The sequence below is a fragment of the Mauremys mutica genome, chromosome 2, assembly GCF_020497125.1.
Source record: "Mauremys mutica isolate MM-2020 ecotype Southern chromosome 2, ASM2049712v1, whole genome shotgun sequence".
Taxonomy (NCBI): Eukaryota; Metazoa; Chordata; order Testudines; family Geoemydidae; genus Mauremys; species Mauremys mutica.
Window position 1 is genome coordinate 184,735,226 of NC_059073.1, and position 27,557 is coordinate 184,762,782.

Below are 27,557 nucleotides of genomic sequence, written 5' to 3' on the forward strand. Positions count from 1 at the left end.
TCAAAAGCTTGTCTCTCTCACCAGTAGAAGTTGGTCCAATAAAAGATCTCACCCACCTTGCCGCAGTACTTAGTTAAAATTCATAGTTGAGTTTGAAGATCAATTACCATTGTATTTTCTCTGTTTTCACACTCAATTTTCGGTAGCATTGACTTGGGATGAAACTTTACTTGCTTGGTTTCTTGTCCAATATGATTTTTTTGATGGGTAAGCAAAAACCTCAACTGTTTTTGAGTATTATGAGGATGTAAACAACCAAAAAGAGGTTTAATTTTGAAACTTGGCATGTAAGTAGTTACTGAGTACATGTATGTATGACTGGTTTGGGAAGAAATTGTCAAAGTGATAAGCGGTTGAATAGTCTGAAAACATCTGCCAAGAGTTTTTGGCAGAGCCTAATAAAGCACCACCACTTCTTCTCAGAAACTTGCATAAGGTTGACTTCAAATGTGAAGAACGCAAGTTGTCAAAAATCCCAGTCCCTTAAAATGACGAATTGCAGATCACACACTTCAAGGATCTGTCTGGGCCTGTTGTGTAATGCAACAAATGGCAAAGTCTAAGCTTTCATGACACTTCCCCCCCACCCCACCCCCAGCATGCAGGCATTGCACTAAAGGGTAGAAACATTACCACCTACAGTAGTTAACCTACTGTGTAAAAACGTTCTCAAATTAGTGACAAGATCAGAAGTTATAACTGGAGCTGAAAAATGTTGATGGGACCGTTTTCCATCAAAGAATGCCGTTCCATTTAAATCAAAATGCTTAGCAAAATCTTGTAGCTTTTGTGACAATTTTGTTTCATTTAAAAAAAAAAAACAGGGAAAAGTTCCAACATCCTAAACATCCAATTTTGACATGTTCAGAACTAAATGTTGGGATTTTTGCTTTCAAAACAACTTTGTAGCTTGATACACCTCTACCTCAATATAACGCTGTCCTCGGGAGCCAAAAAAATCTTACCGCGTTATAGGTGAAACTGCGTTATATCGAACTTGCTTTGATCCACTGGAGTGCGCAGCCCCTCACCCCCAGAGTACTGCTTTACCACGGTATATCCGAATTTGTGTTATATCGGGTCGCGTTATATCGGGGTAGATGTGTATTTGTAATTTGTATTATGTTACATTCTATTTTACAAGGTGTAAAATGTAAAAAATATAAATATGTTTTACAATGATTTATAATACAGGTTATTCAGAGGAAATTTTCGGGCAACTGTAATTATTTTCTCTGTATCCCAAAGAGTGTTTCTCCAGTGAACTTTTAGAATACTAAGAGAATAATTTAACATTTCCTTAGGGAAATAGTTCTCACTGTTAATACATTTTACCTCCTATTCACTTTAAAGTTACCTTTGCTCTATTTCATAGCATTACTCATTTTACTCCCTTGAGCCAATTGAAGCCAGTGCCTTCCTCAGTGGTCCTACACATTTGAAATAGTTATTTCCTTAGTTATTGTTTAGTCAAACTGTACAGATTTAGTTTTCTTATTCTTGGTCTTTTATCATTTTACTTATCCTACTTAGTTCCTTTCAACTTCTTGATGTCAGCCTGGATTTGATTTGCCAAGAATGTGTGCAATATTTTAGGTAGAATCCAACCTGTTACAGTGAAGATAAACATCTTGGTAGGCCATGATATAAGACCTGAAATGTCATTGGGATTTTTCTTGGTGATAATTGCCTTCAAAGCTCTTCTCATTTTGAGACACTCTCATATTGGATCCCTCTTAGGCATTACTGACTTCTTGTTACTTCATCACATTCAGTGTGTGTGAAATTATCATTCTTCTTCGAGTGGTTGTTCATGTCGATTCAAAGTAGGTGTGCGCGCGCCGCGTGCACGTCAGCCGGAAGATTTTTCCCTAGCAACGTCCGTAGGGTCGGCCCGGGCGCCCCCTGGAGTGGCGCCACCGCGGTGCCCTATAAAGGGGCCCGCCGACCCTCCACCCCCTCAGTTCCTTCTTACCACCCGTGATGGCTAGCTGGAACTTCTCTTGCGCATAGCAAGTCGGCAGTGTCCTAGCCTTACCATTTAGTCCGTGTATAAAGTTGTATTAGTTAGCTGATTAGTTCTCTGTATATAGTTCTTAGTAGTTGGGGGGGGTTCCCCCCGAGTTTTCGTCGCCCGCTGGGGCATGCCCGGGTCCCCCGGGTTCAAACTTTGCAAGGATTGTGGGAAATTCATGCCCAAGAGTGACCCGCACTCTGCGTGTTTAAGGTGCCTCGGAGAGAGCCACCAAAAGGACCGGTGCTCTATCTGTAGAGGCTTCCGCCCACGAACTCTCAAGGACAGGGCTCAAAGACTTAGAGTCCTCCTGATGGAGGCGGCCGAGGCAGTGCCCAGCACGTCGTCTTGGGTGCGGCGCGCCCCTGCACCGGCATCAGGACTTAGGGCCCAGCCCAAGTTGTCAAAGACCCGGCACCGGACAGAGTTGGGTCATAGGAAGTTGGTCTCAGTGCGGCACCACTTGCCTTCGCTGGTGCCCGCCAAGAGGAGGAAGCTGGTGAGGGATAGGTCACCCCACCAGGATCCGAGGCTGACGCTGTCCGCGACTGCAAGCGTACAGGCTGGGCTACAGCCCTCGGCGGTTCCGTCGACTCCCGCACCTCAGAGAGGGCGGTCGAGTCTGGACCGGCCTAATTCCCCGGACCTTAGCAGTGACTTACGCCCCCCTTCGACGCCGGAGGCGTTCGAGGTAGCCTCAGATCTGATGGGACTCTCGGCGCCGGCCTCCCCACACCACAAGGAGTTGCCTACGGTGGTCCGTCCCTCAGGGCAAGCCGGCCATGCTGTCGCCTCCCTCCCCGTACCGCACCACGAGGACGGCACCGGACCAGACGAGAGGCCCGCCTCTGCACGGCTCTCCATCGGCACCGGGTGCTGCTTCCCCCAGGTCCTCAGACTCAGAGACCTCAGACTCAGAGGCAGACTCCTACCGCTCCAGCTGGTCGTGGAGCAGGAGATCAGTTTCGTGGGCGAGCCACCACCGTTACCTGCAGTGGCAGCAACAATGGCAGCCGCCCTCGCAGTGGCCGTTTTGGACTCCCTGGACCTACCACTAGTCAGTAAGCCAGGTGTTTGGCCCTCGATCAAGGTCGGCCTTGTGTCCTCGACCTCAGTGGCCCCGGCGCAGCTGCCTCCTCCACTGGCACCGTCGCCGGGCAGGGGTGTGCCATTTCCAAGTTCAGCACCCCCTAGCAGGGCAGCGGCACCAGCTGCGGCTTCAGGTCGGGCTCCGCAGGCGCCGCATGATATGCCAAGCTGCTCACTGGCGACCCCGGTACCGGTCGCGGTGCCGCAGTTAGACTCGGAACCGGCACCGCAACCACAGTACCGTGTGCCGCAGGACCCTGAGGGACTGCATGCACCGCAGGAAGGGCCGCTCCATATACTCTCCTCGTCGTTCTCCCCGGACGAAGCGGTCTCGGGCACGGCTGCGGCACCGGCCCTAGAGGACACTCGTATCCTCCAGCAATTGCTCCGGCGAGCAGCTCAGAGCCTCATGATCCAGGCGGAGGAAATCGAGGTGGATGCGGACCCTGTAGTGGACATCCTGGCTCCCTCAGGGCCATCCAGGGTGGCCCTCCCGCTGATAAAGATATGTCCCGCACCCTATGGCAAACGCCAGCCTCATTGGCCCCTACTTCCAAGAGGATGGAGCGGCGCTATTTCGTCCCCTCTAAAGGGCACGAACTCCTGTACACCCCCCCTCCCCGGGACTCCCTAGTAGTGGATGCGGCCAACCAGCGGGAGTGTCAGGGGTTTCAAGGGTCGATGCCAAAGAACAGGGACACGAAAAGACTCGAGCTCTTTGGTAGAAAGGTGCACTCCACGGAGGGTCTACAACTCCGCATTGCCAACCAACAGGCGATTGTAAGCCGATATGGTCACAACACGTGTTCGGCCATGTCGAAGTTTACGGAGCTCCTTCCCCAGGACTCGAGGTCAGAGTTTTTGGCCCTAGTGGAGGAGGGCAAACTGATCTCCCGAGCCTCCCTCCAGGCCAGACTCAGATGCGGCGGACTCAGTCTCGCGCACCCTGGCCACGGGCCTGGTCATGCGGCGGGGAGCCTGGCTCCAGGTCTCGGGCCTGCCCTATGAGGTCCAGCAGTCGATTCAAGACCTCCCCTTCGAGGGGCAACTGCTGTTTTCGGAGAAAACGGACAAACGTCTGCACAGCTTAAAGGACTCGAGGGCCACACTTCGCTCGCTGGGCCTGCATACCCCCGCGACCCAGCGCAGATAGTTTAGGCCGCAGACAGCCCCTCGCCCGTACCAGCCACAGACTTGCCAGGAGCCGGAGCGCAGGTGGGGCAGAAATGGCAGGAGGCGTCACCAGCGCCACCCCTCCGGCCAGGCGTCGGGTCAATCGAGACCACCATCAGGGCCTAGACCCCCTATTTGATGGTATGGTCGAGGGAGACCTACCAATCTAGACTTTGGATCCTTCCACCCCTACCTTTGGGTCACGTCTGTCCCCTTTCTACCGTGCCTGGTCCCGAATCACATCGGACAAATGGTGCTCCGCACGGTAGAGAGGGTATATTCTATCCAGTTCTCCTCCCTTCCGCCCCACCAACCCCCCCTCCCCGTCCCTCTTCAGGGACCCATCTCACGAGCATCTTCTAACTCAAGAAGTGCAGTCCCTCACGGAGGCGGGGGCGATGGAGGAAGTCCCTCGGGAGCTCAGGGGCAAAGGCTTCTACTCCCGATATTTCCTAATACCAAAGGCGAAAGGGGGCTTAAGGCCCATCCCAGACCTGTGGCGGCTGAACAAGTTTGTACGGAAACTCAAGTTCTGCATGGTCTCCCTGTCCTCGATTATTCCCTCCCTGGATCCAGGAGGTTGGTATGCCGCCCTCGACTTAAAGGACGCCTATTTCCACATTGCCATAATTCCCCAACACCGTCGGTCTCAGGTTCGTTGTGGCCGATGCCCATCTGCAGTTCACGGTGCTCCCGTTCAGCCTATCAGCCACTCCCAGGGTCTTCACGAAGTGCATGGGAGTCGTGGCCGCCTTCCTGTGCAGGCGGGGCATCCAGGTATTCCCCTACCTGGACAACTGGCTTATAAAGGGCCGCTCCAAAGAGCAGGTAGAGACACAGGTGTCGTTCATCAGGCGGACCTTTCTCGACCTCGGCCTCCTCTTGAACGAGGCCAAGTCCACCCTGTCTCCGACACAACGCATAGAGTTCATAGGAGCAGTTCTGGACTCCACTCACGCCAAAGCGTATCTGCCGGAATCCAGGTTCCGTGCGATTTCTGAGCTTATCCTTGGACTGCGCTGCGCCCTGGTAACCACAGCGTGAGTGTGCCTCGGGCTGTTGGGCCACATGGCGGTGTGCACCTATGTGGTGGTCCACGCCAGACTCCGGCTTCGCCCGCTACAGTCCTGGTTAGCGACAGTTTATCGCCCGGCCAGGGACCCCTGGACTTAGTGGTATCCATTCCCAGTTTGGTGCTAAGCTCGCTGCGGTGCTGGCTTGACCCGCGGGAAGTCTGCATGGGTGTCCCCTTCGCTGCCCCGCAGCCCTCCCTCTCCCTGGTGACGGACGCCTCGGATCGAGGTTGGGGAGCGCACCTGGGTCACCTCAAGACGCAGGGCTTGTGGTCGCCGGAGGACCTCGACTTGCATATCAGTGTCAGGGAGCTGAGAGCGGTCCGCCTGGCGTGTCTAACCTTCCGGTCCCACCTGGCCAGCAGATGTGTTTCAGTCCTCTCGGACAACACGGCGACAGTTTTCTATATCAACAAACGGGGTGTACGCTCCTTTCCCCTGTGCAGGGAAGCCCTCGCGCTGTGGGATTTCTGCATTCTCAATGCCACCCACCTGACGGCGTTCTACCTTCCGGGGGAGCAGAATGGTCTGGCAGACACCCTCAGCCGCTCGTTCTGGGGTCACGAGTGGTCCCTTTGGCGGGATGCGGCGCACTCAATTTTCCAGCTCTGGGGCTTTCCCCGGTTAGACCTGTTTGCTTTGAGGGAAAACAAGAAGTGCTGATGGTTCTGCTCCCTCCTGGGCCGCAGTCGGGGGTCTCTGTCGGATGCCTTCCTACAGTCTTGGGGGGTCGGTCTGCTCTATGCCTTCCCTCCTTTCCCCTGGTACACAGGGTGCTTTTGAAGATTCGCAGGGACCACGCGAGGGTAATCCTGATAGCTCCGGCGTGGCTGCGCCAGCATTGGTACACGTCACTCCTGCACATGTCAGTTCAGGCGCCCCTGACGCTGCCCCTGCTGCCAGACCTGATCATGCAGGACTGGGGCTCCCTCCGCCATCCGAACCCCTTCACCTCACTGCCTGGATGCTCCATGGCTGAACCCGGTGGAGTTGCAGCGCTCCCAGCAGGTCAGGCAGGTGCTGCTAGGTAGCAGCAAACCGTCTACTAGGGCCACCTACCTGGCAAAATGGAAGCGCTTCTCCATATGGTCGGGTCAGCAGGGTCACGATCTGCTGGGGGTCCCAATCCCCGTTGTCCTAGACTATTTGCTCCACCTAAGACATCTGGGCCTCTCCCTTTCCTCCATTTGCGTTCACTTGGCAGCCATATCTGCCTTTCATCCGGGAGAAGGGGGTGCCTCGGTGTTTGCGAACCCGCTGGTTGGGCGTTTCCTCGAGGGTATGGACAGGCTCTTCCCGCATGTTCATCAGCCGACCCCTGCCTGGGACCTGAATCTGGTCCTCTCAGGGCCTCCCTTTGAGCCTCTGGCTTCGTGCTCCCTGCTGTACCTGTCATACAAGACCGCCTTCCTGGTGGCGATCACCTCGGCTAGAAGGGTGTCGGAGCTTCGAGCGTTAACATCTGAGCCCCCGTATACTGTCTTCTACAAGGACAAGGTCCAACCTAGACCTCACCCGGCCTTTCTACCTAAGGTCGTTTCCCAGTTCCACATGGGCCAAGATATATTTCTCCCGGTGTTTTACCCTAAACCACACTCCTCCAGTGAGGAGCGGAGGCTACATTCCCTGGATGTCCGCAGGGCCTTGGCTTTTTACATAGAGCGTACCAAGCCTTTCAGACGCTCGACTCAGCTCTTCATCGCTATGGCGGAGAGGATGAAGGGGCTCCCGGTCTCCTCTCAGCGAATCTCTTCATGGATCGCGACCTGCATCTGGGAATGCTACCGTATAGCTAAGACCCCTGTCCCTCCGGTCACGGCCCACTCCACTAGGGAGCAGGCCTCCTCTGTGGCGTTCCTGGCTCAGGTCCCGACTCAGGAGATTTGTAGAGCGGCCACGTGGTCCTCCATCCACAGATTCTCGGCTTACTACGCCATCACGCAACAGGCGAGGGATGACGCAGCCTTCGGTCGTGCAGTTCTCCAGTCAGCAGTGATCTCTGACCCCTCCTCCTAAGGTTAGGCTTGTGAGTCACCTACTTTGAATGGACATGAACAACCACTTGAAGAAGAAAAAACGGTTACCCACCTTTTCGTAACTGTTGTTCTTCGAGATGTGGTGTTCATGTCCATTCCAACACCCACCCTCCTACCCCTCTGTCAGAGAGCCGGCAAGAAGGAACTGAGGGGGTGGAGGGTCGGCGGGCCCATTTATAGGGCGCCGTGGTGGCGCCACTCCAGGGGGCGCCCAGGCCGACCCTACAGACGCTGCTAGGGAAAATCTTCTGGCTGGCGTGCATGCGGCGCACGCACACCTACTTTGAATGGACGTGAGCAACACATCTCGAACAACAGTTACTAAAAGGTGGGTAACTGTTTTTTCCTCAAATATACCAGCTTGATTAGTTTATTTTAATAGATCCAGTTTAATTTGACTTGTTTTTCCAGTTTGTTCTGTGGTCTAGGTGACAGTCCTTCATTCTTACTTTGCTTTGCATGTCTTCAGGTCCCTCTTCTGGACCCTTTTAACTGCTGAGGGCTTCTGGGGAAGTTGTTCCTTTCTCAGCAGTTCTCCATTAATATTTCTCATAAAAGGACAATGCTGAGTGATATTTTTTCCCCTTCCCACAGTTTTTTCCCTACAGTTCTGAATACCACATTCTCTAATGGTCTCTCTTTAATTGGCTGACTCCCCCGTTTTACTTTCCCCAAATTCGAAACCTTGTGAATATTGTGTCTCTCTTCCACCCCATGCTTTAGGTTGCATAAAGAGTTATTGATCAGGAATCATTCTCTTATTGTAGCTTTGTTTTTGATTGAGTTTCTAAAGAGTGATAGGAAGCTTTATAGAGAACTCAACATTTTCATTCATTTTAAGATAGAGGTTGCTGTACTCGGCAGTTTCTATTGACTACTGCCTTACAAAGGACCCCTGAAACCTCTCCAGTATTTCATTGATTGTTTGCTTTGTTTTAAGAGTCATTCTTTCTTTGCTTATGTCTCTGAAAGTCTTTTTTTAAAAAACATCATTGGCTTATGTTCTTATGTTCTCCATGGGAGCTGGAGTACTGCAACTTGGGATCCATGCAAGCGAGATATGAAGGAATTTCGGGTTGATCCTGACAAATGGGAAATCTTGGCAAGTGATCGTAACAAGTGGTGCCATCATCTCCATCAGGGTATCAAAGTCCATGACAGAAGCTGGCTTCTACAGCTTGAAGAAAAAAGAGCCCGTATGAAGCAAGCAGCTCCCAACCAAGACGCATACATTTTGCAATAAGTTGGATTGGCCTATTCAGTCATGTGAGACATTGCAAACCATCTACATCATAGGCTGCAGTTCCCACAGGCTCTCACAGATGAAAGGGTTCCAACAAAAAGAATTAGCTCATGATCACTCAAACCAAGGTTGTCCTCTACAATCAGTTCTTTTATAAGGTCCTTGCTACTGGTTTGGTGACATCAAGGAATATCTGGATCCTGTTTGTTGTTAGCAGCATTTGTTCTTCAATCTGTATCTGGGAAACAGAAGTTTCCCATAATCACAATTCCCGGTAGCATTTACTTCATTAAAAACATCCAGTTCAGATACTGGAGGTCTTTAGCAGACCACAAGCACTATCCCAGTGGAACCTCTGTTATCATTTTTCCACCAAAGTACTTTTTCACCCAGACAGATTGTTTTATTCATTTCATCACTACTTATTTCTTCAATATCTGTATTTGAGTCATGACAACTATTCCACCATGTGTCTGTTATCTCTGTAATACCTGATTTCACTTCTTGCACCAGTAGTTCTAGTTCCTTGGTTACCCAGTTCTCTTGCTTTCAGAAAGGTGACAATGGCATGTTTTTTTTTTTTACAAACGATTTAATATTTTTCTTTTGTTTGCATGTCTCTACGAGAAATCTTTAATTCTTCAAGCGTTTGTCCATACTTCACTCTTGGTAGGCATGCACACCCAGAGTACTCAAATTCAGAATGTTTTTGTCCAGCTCTGTGACTTAGGGCCAGAGGTGTCCTCATATTCCCCATTAAAGGGCGGGGCAACTTCAGCCATCCCTCAGTTTCTTTTTTACTGCCCGTGGCTATGAGGTAGAACCCTAGCAGTGTATGTTCCTCTTGCTCTCTGAATATTTCTTTATAGTGTAAATTGTTTGTGATATGCATAGTGCTATAGTTTTCGATTTTTTTTTGTAAATCTAATTTTTCTTAACTTTTCTGAGACTTCTTATACTAGGTCTAGCCCTTATGGCAAAGCTAAAGTTTCCTTGGTTTAAAAACTGTCTATATTGCAGTGCAGTACTGCTGCTTAATGATGGGTGTATGAAGTGCCTTAATGAGGGGCATATCCTAAGAAATGTACCATTTACAGGTCATTCTGTAAGAACACAAAACTTGAGAGAGGTTCACCTACAGCACTTTTTGTTGAAGGGTCTTTGTGTCCTATCTCAGATTCTGGAGTGGCTGAACTGAAAAGCCTAAACAAATGTTTTCAAAAAGTTCTCCAGTGATCTTGGGGTTAGCTCAGATCTTTGGGACGTATGTCTCAAATATTATCCTTCATCACCCATAAAGCTTCTGGGAGTAAGGCTTGGAAAGAGCACAGTGTCTCTAAGGGGCTCAGATCTCAGGTCACTGTCACCATCACCAGGTCCTAGCAAGAAAAGGCATAAACCCCCTCATCTTGCCTTTATTAAGGGGTATCTCAAGGCCCAAGAAAAGTCACACTGGCACCTTCATCAGGCATCAGTCACTGTACCTTGATATCCAAGCTTCAAAAGTTGCCTGGCATTGGACTATCAGTGACTGGTAACATTGGTCCTAATTGTTCTAATATAGTAAGCTTATGTACCTCTCTATTGGATAGAAAAGCTAACTTTCTCAATCTGTATAAAAATTAGTGTGAAACTTTGAAATTGTTTTAAATCATGCTTTAAAAAGTCGTGAGGCTGAATGGTAAGGAAGATGATGAATTGGGCAGATAATTCTGGAATTTAGACTTGAAATTAGACGAAGGTTTCTAACCACCAGAGGAGTGAAGATCTGCTCTTTGAGGGCGAAAATTATATTAATACACTCATAAGTAAGGCCATGTTTTAGTCATGGGTATTTTTAGTAAAAGTCATGGACGGGTCATAAGCAGTAAACAAAAATTCATGAACTGTCCATGACTTGTACTGTATACCCCTGACTAAATCTTGGGGAGGGGGGTGGCCTGGGGGGGTGCCGCAGGTGCTTTGTGGGGAGGGAACGGGGGCTGTCAGAGCTGGCAGCTTCCTCCCCGGCTCAGTGCCTCCCTGGAAGCAGCGACATCCTTCAGCCTTAGGCGGAGGCGCGGCCACGCAACTCTGCATGTTGCTTTCTCCCTGAGCACTGACTCCGCAGCTCCCATTGGCCCGGAACCACAGCAAGTGGGAGCTGTGGGAGTGGTGTCCGCAGGAGGAGGCAGTGCGCAGAGCTGTCTGGCCATGCCTCTGCCTAGGAGCCGAGGGATGTTGCTGCTTCTTGGGGAGCGCCCCCTCCCCCAAGGTTAAGTGCTGCTCAGAGCCTTTACTCCCTCTTGCATCCCCAGCCCTGAGTCCCCCACCCAACTCCTGCTGCTGCTGGTTGGAGGATGGGGCGGTGGCCTCAGATTGCCCCAGCAGCAGCCGGTATGGCTAGCCACTGCAGAAGTCATGGAGGTCATGGAAAGTCACGGATTATGTGACCTCCGTGGCAAACTTGCAGCCTTACTCATAGTTCGAGGTTGCTCCTAGACTTATCTCAAGTGTTCTGGTAACCAGCCATTGACGGATGGTTTACGAGAATTTTAATTCAACTGTACCATATCTTTTCCAATCTCTGTTTTTTTTGCTGGACTATTAGCTCAATGGTTTGAGCATTGGCCTGCTAAACCCAGTGTTGTGAGTTCAATCCTTGAGGGGGCCATTTAGGGATGGGGCAAAAATCTGTCTGGGGATTGGTCCTGCTCTGAGCAGGGGGTTGGACTAGATAACCTTCTGAGGTCCCTTCCAACCCTGACATTCTATGATAAAGAAATAGTTCATAACTGTCTTCTCAGGTATAGGCACTTGAAATTTAATGCATATCAATTTTTCTGTATTTGAACTTATTTTTGAGTAAGATCTTAATTGATAGTTTTATTCAACACCTATGCTAAAATCTGATTTTTTTATCTACAAGAGTATACACTGTTACCTTAGAAGGGGGAAAATACTGACTGAGAATTTCTTTACTTAAGCCAGTTCTACTTCTAACTAGTCTCTAGTTTTTTTGAATACTTGGAAAGAGGCTGAGGGGAAACAACTTCTCTGTTTTAGGGCTCTCTTGACAATAACTTTACGTTTGTGTGCCAGAACAGTTGAAAACTACGTATGCTAAATAGTTGACTGTTACAAGCCATAACTTTCTTTCAGCTGTTAAACACACATGTTTATACCTTAACAGAATTTTCAGTTTATTCTTTAATACCAAAGTAAATGCAAGTTAAACTTGCAACTAACTGTTAAAAATAGAGCCTTAGCCAAGTCCTTTTTGTGATGGTGTTAAACTGTATTTTAGCTCTGTGGATTACAATTCAGTGAATGTTACTGATCTCTCCAATTATCTGTCATGCTATCTTCTATTTGAATTATTGTGAGTACTGTCTTTGAGTTAGATTTGTAAGCTTTTAAAGTCATTGCTAAGTGTGTCATATTGTGTAAGGGCTCTGTATACCTGCTGTGGTCTGGAAATTAATATGATGGAGAAACTTTTTGTATTTTGGTATACAAAAGTATGAGGTATTCTAATTGTACTTTGTTTTTCATAATGCACTGAATTTGTATTATGAGCTGTGAGCTTGATTGTGTTTGTAAGCTAGATATTTGGATATCTGGTATTGTGATTCAGGATTTTTTTTACCTTTTTAAAATTTAATTATAAAGCAAATGAGTGACCCTTACAAAAAAACTAGATTTTTTTAAATGCATGTTTTAAGGAACTATGAAGGCAATTAAGTGAATTCACTTGAAGTTAATTGCGCTAGCAAGTCTGAACAAGTTTGATATCAAAGTAAATATATTTAGCAAAGGTTTTGTAGCCCTGTTGGTCCCAGGATATAAAACAGACAAGGTGGGTTAGATGATAAAACATATTTGACCAACAACAGTTGGTGGAAGAGACAGACAAACTTTCTAGCTACACAAAGCTCTTATTCAGGTTTGGGAAAGGTAATCAGGGCTTGGCTACACTGGAGAGTTGCAGCACTGGTGGTGGCTTTACAGTGCTGCAACTCACCGTCCACACTTGCAAGGCACATACAGCGCTGTATCTCCCTGGCTACAGTGCTGCATTTACTCCACCTCGGCCTGGGGAATAACGACTGCAGCGCTAGTGATGCAGCGCTGCTCCGCCAGTGTGGCCACCAAAAGCGCTGTTGTTGGCCTCCAGAGGTATTCGGAGGTATCCCAGAATGCCTGTTCAGCCACTCTGCTCATCAGTTCGAACTCTACTGCCCTGGCCTCAGGTGACACGCCCTTTAAATGCCCCGGGAATTTTAAAAATCCCCTTCCTGTTTGCTCAGCCAGGTGTGCAGTGCAATCAGTGAATCTTTCCAGGTGACCATGCCTCCACGCACCAAACGAGCCCCAGCATGGAGCAATGGTGAGTTGCTGGACCTCATCAGTGTTTGGGGGGAGGAAGCTGTACAGTCCCAGCTGCACTCCAGCCGTAGGAATTATGATACCTTTGGGCAGGTATCAAAGGCCATGCTGGAAAGGGGCCATGACCGGGACGCACTGCAGTGTAGGGTTAAAGTGAAGGAGCTGCAGAGTGCCTATTGCAAAGTCCGTGAGGGAAACCGCCGCTCCGGCGCTGCCTCCACAACCTGCCGTTTTTACAAAGAGCTGGACGCCATACTTGGGGGTGACCCCACCACCAGTCTGAGGACCACGATGGACACTTCAGAGCGGGGTGGGGGGAGGAGGAGGGGGAGGAGGAAACCGAGAGTGAGGGTCCTGGGGTAGGGGGAGACACCCCGGAGTCCCTGGAGGCATGCAGCCAGGAGCTCTTCTCAAGCCAGGAGGAAGATAGCCACTCGCAGCAGCCGGTACTTGGTGGAGGACAAACAGAGGGGCGGGTTCCCGGTAAGAAGCTTTTTATTTTCAGGATGGAAATTTTTCGGGAGAGGAGGGAGGGTTCTGCATGCATGAATGCATGCCTAGATGTGGAATAGCGCATTGATGTGGTCTATCACGTCGCAGTAATCGGCTTCAAAAGTTTCAGTCAGAGTGTGGGCAATGCGCTTGCGCAAGTTTATTGGGAGAGCCACCGTGGTCCTTGTCCCAGTCAGGCTAACGCGTCCGCGCCACTGTGCCGCGAGGGGTGGGGGGACCATTGCTGCACACAGGCAAGCTGCGTAGGGGCCAGGGCGGAATCCGCATTGCTGTAGAAGACCTTCCCACTCTTCCCTGGTGACTCACAGCAGCGAGATATCGTCCAGGATCAACTCCTGTGGAAAATGTTGGGAGAGTGTTCAATGTAGGTGCCCCCTGCAGCTGTTTGCTTTCCCCAACACACAGAAGCCCCAGTACAGCCCTGAAGCAATCAGTCCCCCTTACTCACCATTTTGGGGCTCCTGTGGGTTATGTGCGCTCTTTGGTATGGGAAAATTATGCTATTGTGAAGAATGTTACTCCTTCACTGTGTGGGAATAACTGAGATATAAACAATGCTGCCTCTGTTAAGTGTTGCCTTTTTTGTCTTTCCACAAGCAACCTTGAGTTGTGGGCTGCCCGTGTTATCAACAGCTCAAAGACTCCAAAACCTCCGGAAGAAGCCGCGAAAAAGCAAAGAAGACCTGCTGCAAGCAGTTATAGATCACTCTGCCAGAGAGAATCAAAAAGTGCAGGACTGGAGGGAAAGGGAAAGCATGATCCGCCAGAAAAACGCAGCAGCCAGGAAGAAAAGCACAAAGCAGCTGATAAGCATCCTGGCGCGCCAAGCGGACTCTATCGAGGCGCTCATAGCCATGCAGGCAGAGCACTACCGCGCCGCTCCCCTCCCCTGTCCCAAAGCTCTTTCCCTTGTGCCCCAATGTCAGCTCAAAACCCCCTTCCCCAGCATCCAGGTTCTTACCACCACCGGCCGCCTCCAACACCTGTACATTCACCAACCAGCCCTGAGAACTATGACCCTTACCGTCTGCACTCAACCCCCATCACCATGCAGTATAGGCATCCTGAAGTGCCGCAGTCATTGCACAGCACTCCAGTCATTGCACAGCACTCCACAGGACATATTCAAACCTGTGACTGCACAGTTCCCCACCCCACCCCCCTGCCCTTTTAGGTTCCCAAAATGATGCGTGTCTGTCAATAAAGTTATTTTCTTTTCAATAAATGAATTCTTGGCTTTGAAAACAGTCTTTATTATTGCAGAAAGTCAAAGATACCTTAGCCCAGGAAAGAAACAGGCACTGCAGATCAGCTTAGGAAAAACAGATTCCTACTAACATTGTAACCACTGCACTTCACTCCCGTGCAAGGCACCAAACATTACTGTTTTCAGCCTCAAATTCCTCCCTCAAGGCATCCCTAATCCTTGCAGCCCTGTGCTTGGCCTCGCTAGTAGCCCTGCTCTCTGGCTGTGCAAATTCAGCCTCCAGGCGTTGAACCTCGGAAGTCCATGCCTGACTGAATCTTTCACTCTTCACTTCACAAATATTATGGAGGGTACAGCACGCGGATATAGCCGTGGGGATGCTGCTTTCCCCCAAGTCTAGCTTCCCATACAGAGATCGCCAGCGCCCCTTTAAACAGCCAAGAGCACACTCCACAGTCATTCGGCACCGGCTCAGCCTGTAGTTGAACCGGTCCTTGCTCTTGTCAAGCTTCCCTGTATACGGTTTCATGAGCCACGGCATTAACGGGTAAGCGGGGTCTCCAAGGATCACAATGGGCATTTCAACGTCCCCTACTGTGATCTTCCGGTCTGGGAAAAAAGTCCCTGCCTGCAGCTTCCTGAACAGGCCAGTGTTCCGAAAGATGCGTGCACCTTTCCAGGCTAGCCTGTGTTAATGTCAATGAAACGCCCACGGTGATGCACAAGCGCCTGGAGAAACATAGAGAAATACCCCTTCTGATTAACGTACTCAGATGCTAGGTGGGGTGGTGCCAGAATAGGAATATGCGTCCCATCTGTCGCCCCTCCACAGTTAGGGAAACCCATTTGTGCAAAGCCATCCACAATGTCCTGCACGTTCCCCAGAGTCACGGTTCTTCTTAGCAGGATGCGATTAATGGCCCTGCAAACTTGCATCAACACGATTCCAACGGTCGACTTTCCCACTCCAAACTGGTTCCCAACTGATCGGTAGCTGTCTGGAGTTGCCAGCTTCCAGATTGCAATAGCCACCCGCTTTTCCACCGTCAGGGCAGCTCTCAATCTCGGGTCCTTGCGCCGCAGGGTGGGGGCGAGCTCAGCACACAATCCCATGAAAGTGGCTTTTCTCATCTGAAAGTTCTGCAGCCACTGCTCGTTATCCCAGACTTCCATGACTATGTGATCCCACCACTCAGTGCTTGTTTCCCGAGCCCAAAAGTGGCGTTCCACAGTGCTGAGCATTTCTGTGAATGCCAGAAGCAATTTAGTGTCATACACGTCAGGCGACTCGCTATCATCGTCGGACTCCTCATCACTTTGGATCTTAAGGAATAGCTCAACTGCCAAACGTGATGTTCTGGCGAGACTCGTCAGCATACTCCTCAGCAGTTCGGGCTCCATTTCCCACAGAAATCGCGTTGCACAGAAACCGTTGAGAGAGTCAAGATGGCGCCAAACATGGACGGAAAAACAGGGATTGCTGGGATGTGAAGCGATGTATCATGGGGTGTTGGGACAGGAAGCAGAATGACCCACATCCTCCGCCCCCTTCCCACAACCCACAGCGCCAAAATGGGAAGAGGTGCTCTGTGGGATAGCTGCCCGTAATGCACCACTCCCAGCACCACTGCAAATGGTGTGCAGTGGCCACACTGCAGCGCTGGTAGCTGTCAGTGTGGCCACACTGCAGCGCTTTCCCTACACAGCTGTACGAAGACAGCTGTAACTCCCAGCGCTGCACACCTGCAAGTGTAGCCAAACCCTCAGTGTGTCACAGCTAAATTCAAAGTGGAGTAGATTATTAAGCCTGGAAGTTAATGTGTGTTGCAAGGGACCATTATAAATTAAGTGGGCCATTAACATATCTGCAGTCATAGGACTAAGGAGTGTTAGTTGGGTTAAAGGTTGTTGTAAAGAGACATGAAACATGTATTCCTATTGAGTCTGACTTGTAGTGTCAAGCAAATTAAGAATTTAGGCTCAGGCTCGTATTTTGAAGGTGTTGTGCAGGTTTCCTTTAAGGACAAGGTCTGAGGTTAGATATGGAGTGATCGTTTTATGAAAAGTGTTTGCCCAGGGGTTATAAGGTGTGTTTTTCTTACCATTTTTCAGTGAGAGTTCATTTGGGAGCATAGTGATTGTCTGTTTTAACCCATATAGCTGTTGTTGGGGGCATCTGATGCACTAGATAAGGTAAAGTATGTGTTGTAATAGGCATGCATAAGACCCACGTATCTTTAAGGTTGTGTTGTGTTGTGGGCGGTATTGATCATTGTACAGTGGAGATATGTCTGCAGGTTTTGCATCTGTTTTGGCAGGGCCTCGTACCAGTTTGTGTCATGGTGTGTGGGGAGCTTGAAGGCTACTAGAGAGGTGTCAGGAAATCTTTTTTTTCTGGATGTGGTCCCCATCGAGTATGGGTTGTAATTGTTGGATGGATGGATGGTGATTGTTGAAGTTGTGGTGGAAATTTGAGGAAGTTTAGGTTGTCTGCCCAAAGGATGAAAATATCATCAATGTTATCTGAGATAACATTGTTTCATGGTGCATTTTTTTCCAGAAATTCTTCCTGAAGGTAGCCCATGAAGAGATTGGCGTATGATAAATGTATTATTGCTAGTCTTGATATGAAGAGTGTGATACTTGTAGGTTTAAAAACATTTATACAGTAACATTGCTTGGTAGAGTTAAAGTTCCATTTAAAAATTGGGTACAGTGAAATCTTATTAGTAGAGGGACTGCTGTTATCTGGTCATTATAAAAAGTAGCTTCATAAGTATGATTTTAATAGAGGAACACTTCTGGAGCTGTATTTTTACTAGTGATTAGGTCAGGTGATTATGGTTAGGTCATAATTAATCTGTTTCACATTTAAAAAATGTATAAGTGAACTACGGGGGGAGGGATAGCTCAGTGATTTATGCATTGGCCTACTAAACCCAGGGTTGTGAGTTCACTCTTTGAGGGGGCCACTTAGGGATCTGGGGCAAAATCAGTACTTGGTCCTGCTAGTGAAGGCAGGGGGCTGGACTCGATGACCCTTTGGGGTCCCTTCCAGTTCTAGGAGATAGGTATATCTCCATTATTATTATTATTATTGTTATTATTATTATTATTATTATTTCAGTGAAATTTCACCGATTCACACTTTGTTCAAATCTACATCTTGATTTTTGTAAAAAATGATAGCCTCTTCTTTGCAGCAATGCTGTAATGTCGGAGAGGCTGCAACGTGTACTTTGGCTGATCTGTTTTGAGGTTTTTTTCTGGAAAGGATCAATCAAAACACTGAGCTTTATAAAAATCAATTTAAATTTAGGCAGTTAGCATTGTATCCATTGACAGAGTTTGATTTTAATATACAAAAAAGCTGCAAGCACTGATTTTAAAAATTAGGAAGTGTTGAACTAAATCAGCAGTTCTCAAACTGTGGATCGTGACCCCATTTTAATGGGTTTGCCAGGGCTGGCATTAGACTTGCTGGGGCCTGGAGCTGAAGCCCAAGCCCCGCTGCCCAGAGCCAAAGGAGAAGCCCAAGGGCTTCAGCCCTGGGTGGTGGGGTTCAGGTTACAGGCCTCCAAACCTAGGGCTGAAGCCCACTGGGCTTCTGCTTTGGCCCCCTGCCCTGGGCGGTGGGGCTCAGGATTTGGCTTTAGCCCCCCACGCTGGGCTTCAGTCCCCTGTCCTGGGGTCATGTAGTATTTTTTCTTGTCAGAAGAGGGTCGCAATGCAATGAAATTTGAGAGCCCCTGCACTAGAACAACCTGGCAAACCCCAGCTACAGTGACATCTACTTGTTATGTCCCCTTCAAGGACTCTGAATTCCCTTTCTCATCCGTCTCCCAATTCTCTGGTGGTTGATGCAAGTGGGACAAACACTGCTATAAAACCACCCTATATGACAGAGACGAAAAGCTTCTGGATATCCTGGGAAGAAGGCCTACTGTAGTTTTTGTTTTGCAAATTACCAAGCATTGATGGCCAGGTACAACTTTGCCAACTACAAGAAATGTGTGTAGTTTATTGAGCACCTTCCTCGGGATCAAATAGAACAATTCTAGGCCACTGTTGCTGAAAGACAGTTGCTGACAAGAATATCTTTGCAGGCAGTGCTTGATGTTGCGGACTCCATGGCGTGTTCCATATCTCTACGCCATTGGTGATGCATAGCAATTCCTGGATGCAATTGTTTGGCTTCCTCAGGGAAGTTCAAAATGCAGTTGAGGATCTCCCATTTGATGGATGGAAGCTGTTTGCAGAGAACACTGAGTTCTTGCATATCCTTAAAGATTTCAGGATGCATTATGCTCATTAGGGATCCATGCTTCTGCAAACAAACAAAAGTTCAGCAGATTGCAAATGGCTCAGAGATCCTGTCCTATACCATTATCTGAATTGCAGAGACCCATGGAACCCCCCAGGAAGGTGTACAGGTTCTAGAGAGAGAGAGAGAGAGAGCCACTAACCCAGTGGTTCTCAACTAGGAGTATGTGTACCCCTGAGAACTTAGATGTCTTCCAGGGGGTACATCAACTCATCTTTATGTAGCCTGTTGTAAAACTAGGCAAATATCTAAAGCACTAGCAAAGTCAGTACAAACTAAAATTTCATACACACAATGTTTGCACTTCCGTGACTACTGCTCTGTTTACTATATACTGAAATGTAAGTACACTGTTTGTATTCCAATTGATTTATCTTATAATTATATGGTAAAAATGAGAACATACGCAATTTTTCAGTAATAGTGTGCTGTGACACTTTTATATTTTTATGTCTGATTTTGTAAGCAAGTAGTTTTTAAGTGAGGTGAAACTTGGGTTTACGCAAGACACATCAGATTCTGAAAGGTCTACAGTAGTTCGGAAAGGTGGAGAGCCACTGCTCTAACCCATCTGATGTGGCTCCTCAACAGTCATCATCAAAGTGCCAGTTTTGACGAGACAGTCCAGGGTTCATATTCCCACCCCGCATTAGCCAGCTAGCTTCAGTGTTTTGCCCTCTTCCCCCATTTGGAAACACACTCCCACTTTCAGCATGAATGGGAGCACTTCTTCTCAGACAAATGGTGCTGGAAGTAATGTAATTGGGCTATACCATCCACTTTACTTCTCTCTCTCCCCATTTCCCTTCCCTGTCCTCCTTCAGGGACCCTTCTCACGTGCCCCTGATTAGTCAGGAAGTAGACACCGTCTTCATTTAGGAGCAGTAGAACTGGTAACTACTCAAGATAAGGAAACGGGTTTCTATTCAAACTATATCCTTGTAGGAGAATGGAGGGTGGAGACAAATTCTAGGTCTAAGACTCCAAACATAATCCTGAATCCCAGAAATTCAGGATGGTGACGCTGGCAGTGATAATTTATTTCGCGGGATTGGTTTTTGGCTGTTGACCTCCAGGATGCCTACTTCTGTATAGCAATGTTTCTGCCACTTAAGAGATTCCTCCAATTTGTGGTAGGCAAGGATCATTTCCAGTATCAGGTCCTCTTGTTTGGCTTCTCCTCTGCTCTGAGAGTTTTGTTGAAGGTTCTGTTCTCCAGAAGCAGGGAATGAGCAACAAGGGATGGATCACTTGATGATTACCTGTTCTGTTCATTCCCTCTGGGGAATCTGGCACTGGCCACTGTCGGAAGACAGGATACTGGGCTAGATGGGTTTTGGTCTGACCCAGTAGGGCCATTATTATGTTCTTATGTTCTGTGGTTAATGGTGGCTTACCTACATGGCTAGACTGTTCCTGTAGCATACCTGTACCTCGACAATTGGCTATTCAAGTGTCGACCCTAACATGAAGTGTTGTCTGCCACAAGGACAGCACTTCCTTTGTTTTTGGACTGCCTCCAGCTGACCATAGAAAAATTCACACAAATGCCCGTTCAGAATGTACAGTTCATTGGGGATGTGTCTGGATTCCCTGACATCCAGGACATCTCTTCTCATGGGCAGGTTCTGGACAGTATTGAGCCTCATCAAAACAATTCAAGACTGCCCCAGACACCAGTCAGAAACTGCCTTCAACTTTCGAGTCGCATGGCTGTTTGCACTTCCATGACAAAGCATGCAAAGTTACACCTTTGCTATTTCCAGGGGTGGCTCAGAATGACTTACTCACCAAACAGATACAGTCTAGACCAGGGGTAGGCAACCTATGGCACGTGTGGCGAGCTGATTTTGAGTGGCACTCACACTGCCCAGGTCCTGGTCACTGGTCTGGGGGGGCTCTGCATCTTAATTTAATTTTAAATGAAGGTTCTTAAACATTTTAAAAACCTTATTTACTTTACATACAACAATAGTTCAGTTATATATTATAGACTTATAGGAAGATCTTCTAAAAACGTGAAAATGTATTACTGGCACGTGAAACCTTAAATTAGAGTGAATAAATGAAGACTCGGCACACTACTTCTGAAAGGTTGCCGATCCCTGGTCTAGACAAAGAAGTGTAGATTCCCCAGCAGGTGAAGTGTTCCCTAGATTGATGGAAGATTCATCGCAATATAGAGGCGGAGAATGTCCCCTTCCTCCAACTAGCACTGACAGCAACTGTAGCAGATGCATCTCTGTTGGATTGGAAGGTACACCTTAGTTCCCTGAGAGCACAGGGCAGATAGTTACTTCCAGAGCCCACTTTCCATATCAACCTCCTGGATCTCAGGCATTCCTGACTGTTCTATCTTCATTTCCTTCCTCTCATCAGACACAGATCTATCAGTCATGACACTAATGAATGTTTTATATCAATCAGCAAGAAGGGATGAGATCCCTTTCCCTCTGCACCAAAGCAATAAAGCTGTGTGAATTGGTGCATAAAGCATTACATAAGGATCTCAGGAATGTATGTCTCTGGCTTACAGAATGCCAGAGCTAACACGCTCAGCAGGCGCTCCTCCCAATATTACTAGTGGGAGTTGGATTCTCGGGTTCTATTTGCAATCTTTCAGACTTGTGGGTTTCCAGATGTAGACCTTTTTGCCACAACCACAAACTAAAAATGCCACCTGTTTTTCTCACGGGGAGGTTTAGATCACAATTCTCTGGGGGGATACCTTCCTTCTGCCTTGAATGGGCAGACTGTTTTATGCCTTCCCTCCTCCACCTCTCATTCTCAAGGTGATAAACAATATCAAGGAGAGCAAGGCCAGTCTCATTCTGATAGCCCCGATGGAAGTGAGGTTCCCTTACCTGTTTCACCTTATTCTCTGTCTTCAAATAGATCTTCCAGCTGTTCCTCAACTCCTCTCAGGACGCCGGATGCCTGATATATCTCAACTTGGGCATTCTTTGCTACAAGGTGTGGTTCCTACGTGGTTCACGGGGCTAGTCATACTGCTTTGTGGAGGTATGACATACTATTAAATAGTAGAAAAGTTTCCACCAGAACTACTTGCCTTCAAAAGTGGTCAACATTTGGCCACTGGTGCAAACTCCACAATGCTACCCTTGAATCTGCTCTGCTTCCCCTTGTTTGGGAGTAACTGCTACATCTTAAGAACACAGGATTGGCCCTCAATTCCATCAAAGTTCACCTGGCAGCCCTAACAGCCTTAGGTTTCTCTGTTTGTTCACCCCACAGCTGCTAGATTTATGAAAGGCTTAGGGAATCCCTTCCCACGGGTAAAGGTGTTTGTACTCCTGCTTGAGGCCTGAATTTGATTCTCAAAAGCCTCACAAATCCCATATTTGAACCTGTGGCCAAGGAATCAAGGAATTTATCAAGGAAAACAACTTTCCTAGTGGTGATTAAGTCAGCCTGCAGAGTCGGAGAGATTGGGGCTTTAATAGTTAAACCCTCCTTTCACGACATTTCCCAAGGATAAGGGTTGGGGTCTTAAATTTGCCCTCTTGGCACCATTGAAATTGCCAACTGATGATTCCTTTTTTAAATACATTAAGTCCAGTTTGTGCTATCAAACAGATCTATTACTATCAACTTATCTGCAATGGGTTCCTAGTGCTAAAAATAATTTAACAGATAGTATGGACTTGGCAAAACTATTTCAGCAGAGCTGCAGGAAGCAAATTTTATCCTCAAGTTACCAACATTTATGAGTAGGCTTGGAAGGATTAGATTTTTATTAGTAATTATGTCGATTTCACCAAACACGCAGAAATAAAAAAATTAAATTCTGTCAGCAGTCATAATTTACAGATAGGCCTAGTAAGAAAAAGGCTGTTGGAGAACTTCAATAGCATTTGATTTAGTGATATTTACTTTCTATATTTTGATACGTGATAACAATTTGTGTTCTAACGGTTATAAAGCTCCAACTTTTTGGATCAGTCTCTAATGACATTAAAAAATTTCCTACAAGTGTGAAAATTTAAATTGAGAACCTTAAAATGCATAGAAATAAACATAGATAATATCAATCGAAATTATTTTTAAAAAATGAATTCTCCCATTCCCAATTAGCAGCAGCAGCAGGTCTATTTGCTGGTCTAGATGGGCTCAAGAATGGAGTTTTGGGGCAGCAGCTGAGTTAAAATGGCTTATCTCCAAGCGGTGTGGCCATATTAACTATCTGTGTTTGGTTTGTTTGTATATGTGATCAAAGAAACTGGTATTTGTACATTAGTCTAATAAAGATTTGCACATCTCTAGTGGACACTACCTCACTACTAATTGGACTGAGAAACCAAAAATTCCATATCATAGAGGCCACGAAGCATCCATCAGATGGCATTAAATTAGGCACTTTTGATATGATTTTATTTGATTCATAGCTGTTTAAGGCCAGAAGGAATCACTGTTAATCTAGTCTGACCTCCTGCATAATACAGGCCAGAGAATCTCACTTTGTAATTTACTCCTGAGGGAATTCTGTACCGCCAGGAGGGAATTGGGTGCGCTGCCATGTGGAGGGCGGGCAGGGGAATTGCCACATAGGGGCAGGGTTCCAATCCCGGAAACAGTGTGGTGAAGTCGCACCTGTGCAGTGTGGCTCTGCATGCTGGAAGACTGTGCTCAACAAGGGAATTGTGAATCGGGGGCTGGCGAGTGCTGGACAGAGCGGAGCAAACCCCCAACCTTGCTCCCCAGCGGGAGCTTGAGGGCCTGATAAAAATGTCTGATGATCCGGAAGCGGCTCGCGGGCCATAGTTTGTGCATCCCTTGCCTAGTATGTTTCTTAAGGAGTACAGAAATTACATGGTTTCTATAATGACAAACCTAAACCAGATCACATATTCTAAGATGACAGCATTGCTTTAAACCATTTTCTTTAATGGTAGTTCACAACATGTTTTCAGTTAGAACCACTAAAAAGGAATTTTGGCTTCAGATCAGCATTATATCTGCTTAAATACAGCATATAGCTGTTTAAGGTAATTAACAGCATTGTAATCCTTTGTAAATTAAATAAACTTGTATATTGAAGATTACTAATGCAGTCCAAGATGAAATTGTTCCCCTATTAAAAAGGACAGCATGGTTGTGATATGGAGGGAAGATGACTTATTATTTATTATTATTATTTTTGTTCTCAATTATATAGGTGTGAGAAGCTGGAATGTAACTTTTAACTTGCTGTGATACATTTACCAAAGGAGCAAATAGGAGTAGAAATGAAATAGTATAGTATGAGCAGTAATTTAAAGCTGACCTTTTTCTGTAATGCCAAGTGGCTCATGACAAAATAGTCAAAATATGATTTTTCTGACCTTCAAATGTAGCATGCGTGAGGTTATACATTTTTTCCTTTTCAGTTTCCATTCTAAATTAATTTGAGTCTTTATAGAGCTATCAAGATTGTGGCTTAAAGATAGGCGTTTGATATTTGACCTTTTTGATAAAGTCCTCCTACTAAAGGGGTTTTAATAGAAGCTGGATGTTCCTTTGGTTGTTTAGTGCTTTCAGCAGTTGAAGTGTAGTCCACTACTAAGAACAAAGAGGGCTTTCTGCTCTTCTCCATGTGTCTATAGTCCCTTATTCACTTTGCAGCAGTACTGTAAAAAGCCTTTTGAGCTTATTGGATGTAGTTTTCTGAGTCAAGATCTAGTTTTACAGGGATCCTCAGTTCTTCATCTGCTGCTGAGCATGGCTATATATTCCGAAGACTAGATCATTTAAGCAGACACAGAAGTGCTCCAGTTAGAGAGGCTGCCCCAAACATGCTAGTAGGGGCTGTAGCTACAACAGTTTCTTCTTCGAGTGCTTGCTCATATCTATTCCAATTAGATGTGCGCGCGCCGCATGCACGCTCGTCGGAAGATTTTTACCTTAGCAACACTCGGTGGGTTGGCTGGGTCGCCCCCTGGAGTGGCGCCGTTATGGCGCTGAATATATACCCCTGCCGACCCAACGGCTCTTCAGTTCCTTCTTACCGCCCGTGAAACCTTATTTGATTTAACCAGCCTCTTTGATGTGGTTGAGAAACAAAGACCCCAGCCTTCATCCAGGAACACTAGGGCTCTGGGGTCCTTCATACTTCCCTTTGATAGCTTAAGGCCTTAGTCTAGGACCAGACTGTGAAGTCTGAGGTCCCACAGGAATATACATAGATTCCAAGAGAGACTAAGATCTGTTGAATTAGCACTGGTTCTCTTTCTGTTCGTTCAATCCTGTGACAGTCATAGGTTTTCTACCAGATCACTCCTGCAGTGCCCTAGACCAGAGGAAAAATAAAGGAAAAAGCTCTACAGAGCTCCAATCAGCATCCAATCAGAGGAATCTGTCAGTGTGTTCACACAATTCATAAGTGGAGGAGGGTGCATTTTTGGGATGAGCCTAGGACTAGTCTGATCGTGGTCATCTTTCCCTATAGAATGAAGCTGACAAATAGATGGGTCTTACTATATCTTAACTTACCAGCTTCCTCCAGCCCAAGACCATCTTAAGGTGAAGTCTGAGAAATTAAAAATGATCTTTCTAATTTCAGAGTATCTGGAGATTAGTTTTCAATGTTCTCCATCTGAAGTTCACTTTTATTATTTTACATACGTCTGTTGCCTCACTTCTCTTCTAAACTGAACTGTTGCCTCAATCTTCTCAGGATCTCCATATGGAAGTTTTTCCATGTCTATAGTCATTTTTGTTGTGCGTCTGAACCCCCTTTAGTTTTGCTACATCGAGTCTCCAGTAGACATTTTTTTTTAGTTGCCAGATGTGACCATGAGGAGCAAGCCATTCTGTGAACTGAACCAATTTTTTTTTCAAATTAAGCTTGTTTTCAGGATCTCATTGAAACTTGGTCTAAGACTTGTCTTGATTTTTTTGAGCTATACTCTGAACTTTCTACATCTTAAGGTGTAAAAAAAAAATTGTACTGTATTTCCAAATTTAATATAACAATGCTGTATTATAAGGCATATGCACTTGGTTGAGATTCTGCCACCCCTCTTTAGAACTTCATTATTTCTAAGGTTATTTTGGTGCCCAGATACTATGGTGATAGGTACCCTTTGGAAATATGTATTTTATACACATATACCAGGAACTGAGGCAGAGGGACTGTGTAACTTTGGGAAAGTCACTTAAGAAGTCTGGAGTAGAGCAGAAAATTGAATTTGGGTCCAATAGTCCTAGGCTAGTAGCCTAACCATTGGGACATCCTACTTGTCTGGATTCTCAGATTTATTAAGGAAATAAAATATTAATTTTGTCTGCAGATGGGGAAATACTGACTTCAAAATTGCATAACTTCATTTCTTCTGCCTTATGTCCTTCCCACCCAAGCCATTTTAATTTCTGGAAGAGTTTAGAATTACTAGCATTAGAAACCTAATGCTAATATCCTCTTTGAAAGTGTACAATTCCATTTTCAAGTGATGTACAGGATTTAATCTTCATGTGTATATATAATTTCTATATAAATGTCTACCATAAATTTTTAAAAAAGGGACCAAAAAGGCCACCATGGCTAAAGAGAGTACAAGATGTGGTTAGAGATAAAAAGGCATCCTTTAAAAATTGGAAGTCAGATCCCACTGAAGAAAATAGAAAGCAGAATAAACTCCGGCAAGTCAAATGTAAAAGTGTAATGAAGTAGGCCAAAAAAGAATGAAGAACAGCTAGTCAAAGACTCAAAAACTAACAGCAACATTTTTTGAAGTACAACAGAAGCACAAAGTCTGCCAAACAATCAGTGGGTCGCTGTGTGATTGAGATGTTAAAGGAGCAGCCCAGGAAGATAAGGCTGTTGTGAAGAAGCTAACTGAATTCTTTGCACTGGTCTTCACTGCAGAGGATGTGAAGGAGATTTCACACGCGAGCCATTCTTTTTTTAGGTTGCAGATCTGAGGAACTGTCCCAGATTGAGGGGTCAATAGAGGAGGTTTTGGAACAAATAGATAAATTAAACAGTGCTAAGTCATCAGGATCAAATGGTATTCCCCATGAGAGTTCTGAAGGAACTCAAATATGAAATTGCAGAAGTACTAACTGTGGTATGTAACCTGTCACTTTAATCAGTCTGTACCAGATGGCTGGAGGATAGCTAAAGTAAGTCTGATTTTAAAAAAAATCAAAAAAAAAATCCAGAGGTGGTCTTGGCAGTTACAGGCAACTTCAGTACTAGGCAAATTGGTTGGAGCCATAGTAAAGAAAAGAGTTATCAGATACATAGCTGATCATGATATGCTGGGAAAGACTCGGCATGGCTTTAGTAAAGGGAAATCATGACTCACTAATCCATTAGAATTTGACAAGTATGTGGACATTGGTGATCCAGTGGATACAGTGTACTTGGACTTTCAGAAAGCTTTTGACAAGATCCTACACCAAAGGCTTTGAAGCCCACTAAGCAGTCATGAGATAAGAGGGAAGGTCCTCCTTTGGGTCAATAACTCATTAAAAGATAGGAACCAAAGATTAGGAATAAATGTCAGTGGAGAGAGG

General features: G+C 46.5%; 1 protein-coding gene across 1 annotated transcript in view; it reads left to right on the plus strand.

Annotated features, from left to right (window-relative positions):
- GALNT1 (polypeptide N-acetylgalactosaminyltransferase 1) overlaps positions 1 to 27,557 on the plus strand; it is a 184,580-nt gene that overhangs the window by 40,070 nt on the left and 116,953 nt on the right. The gene's annotated exons all lie outside the window — the stretch shown is intronic.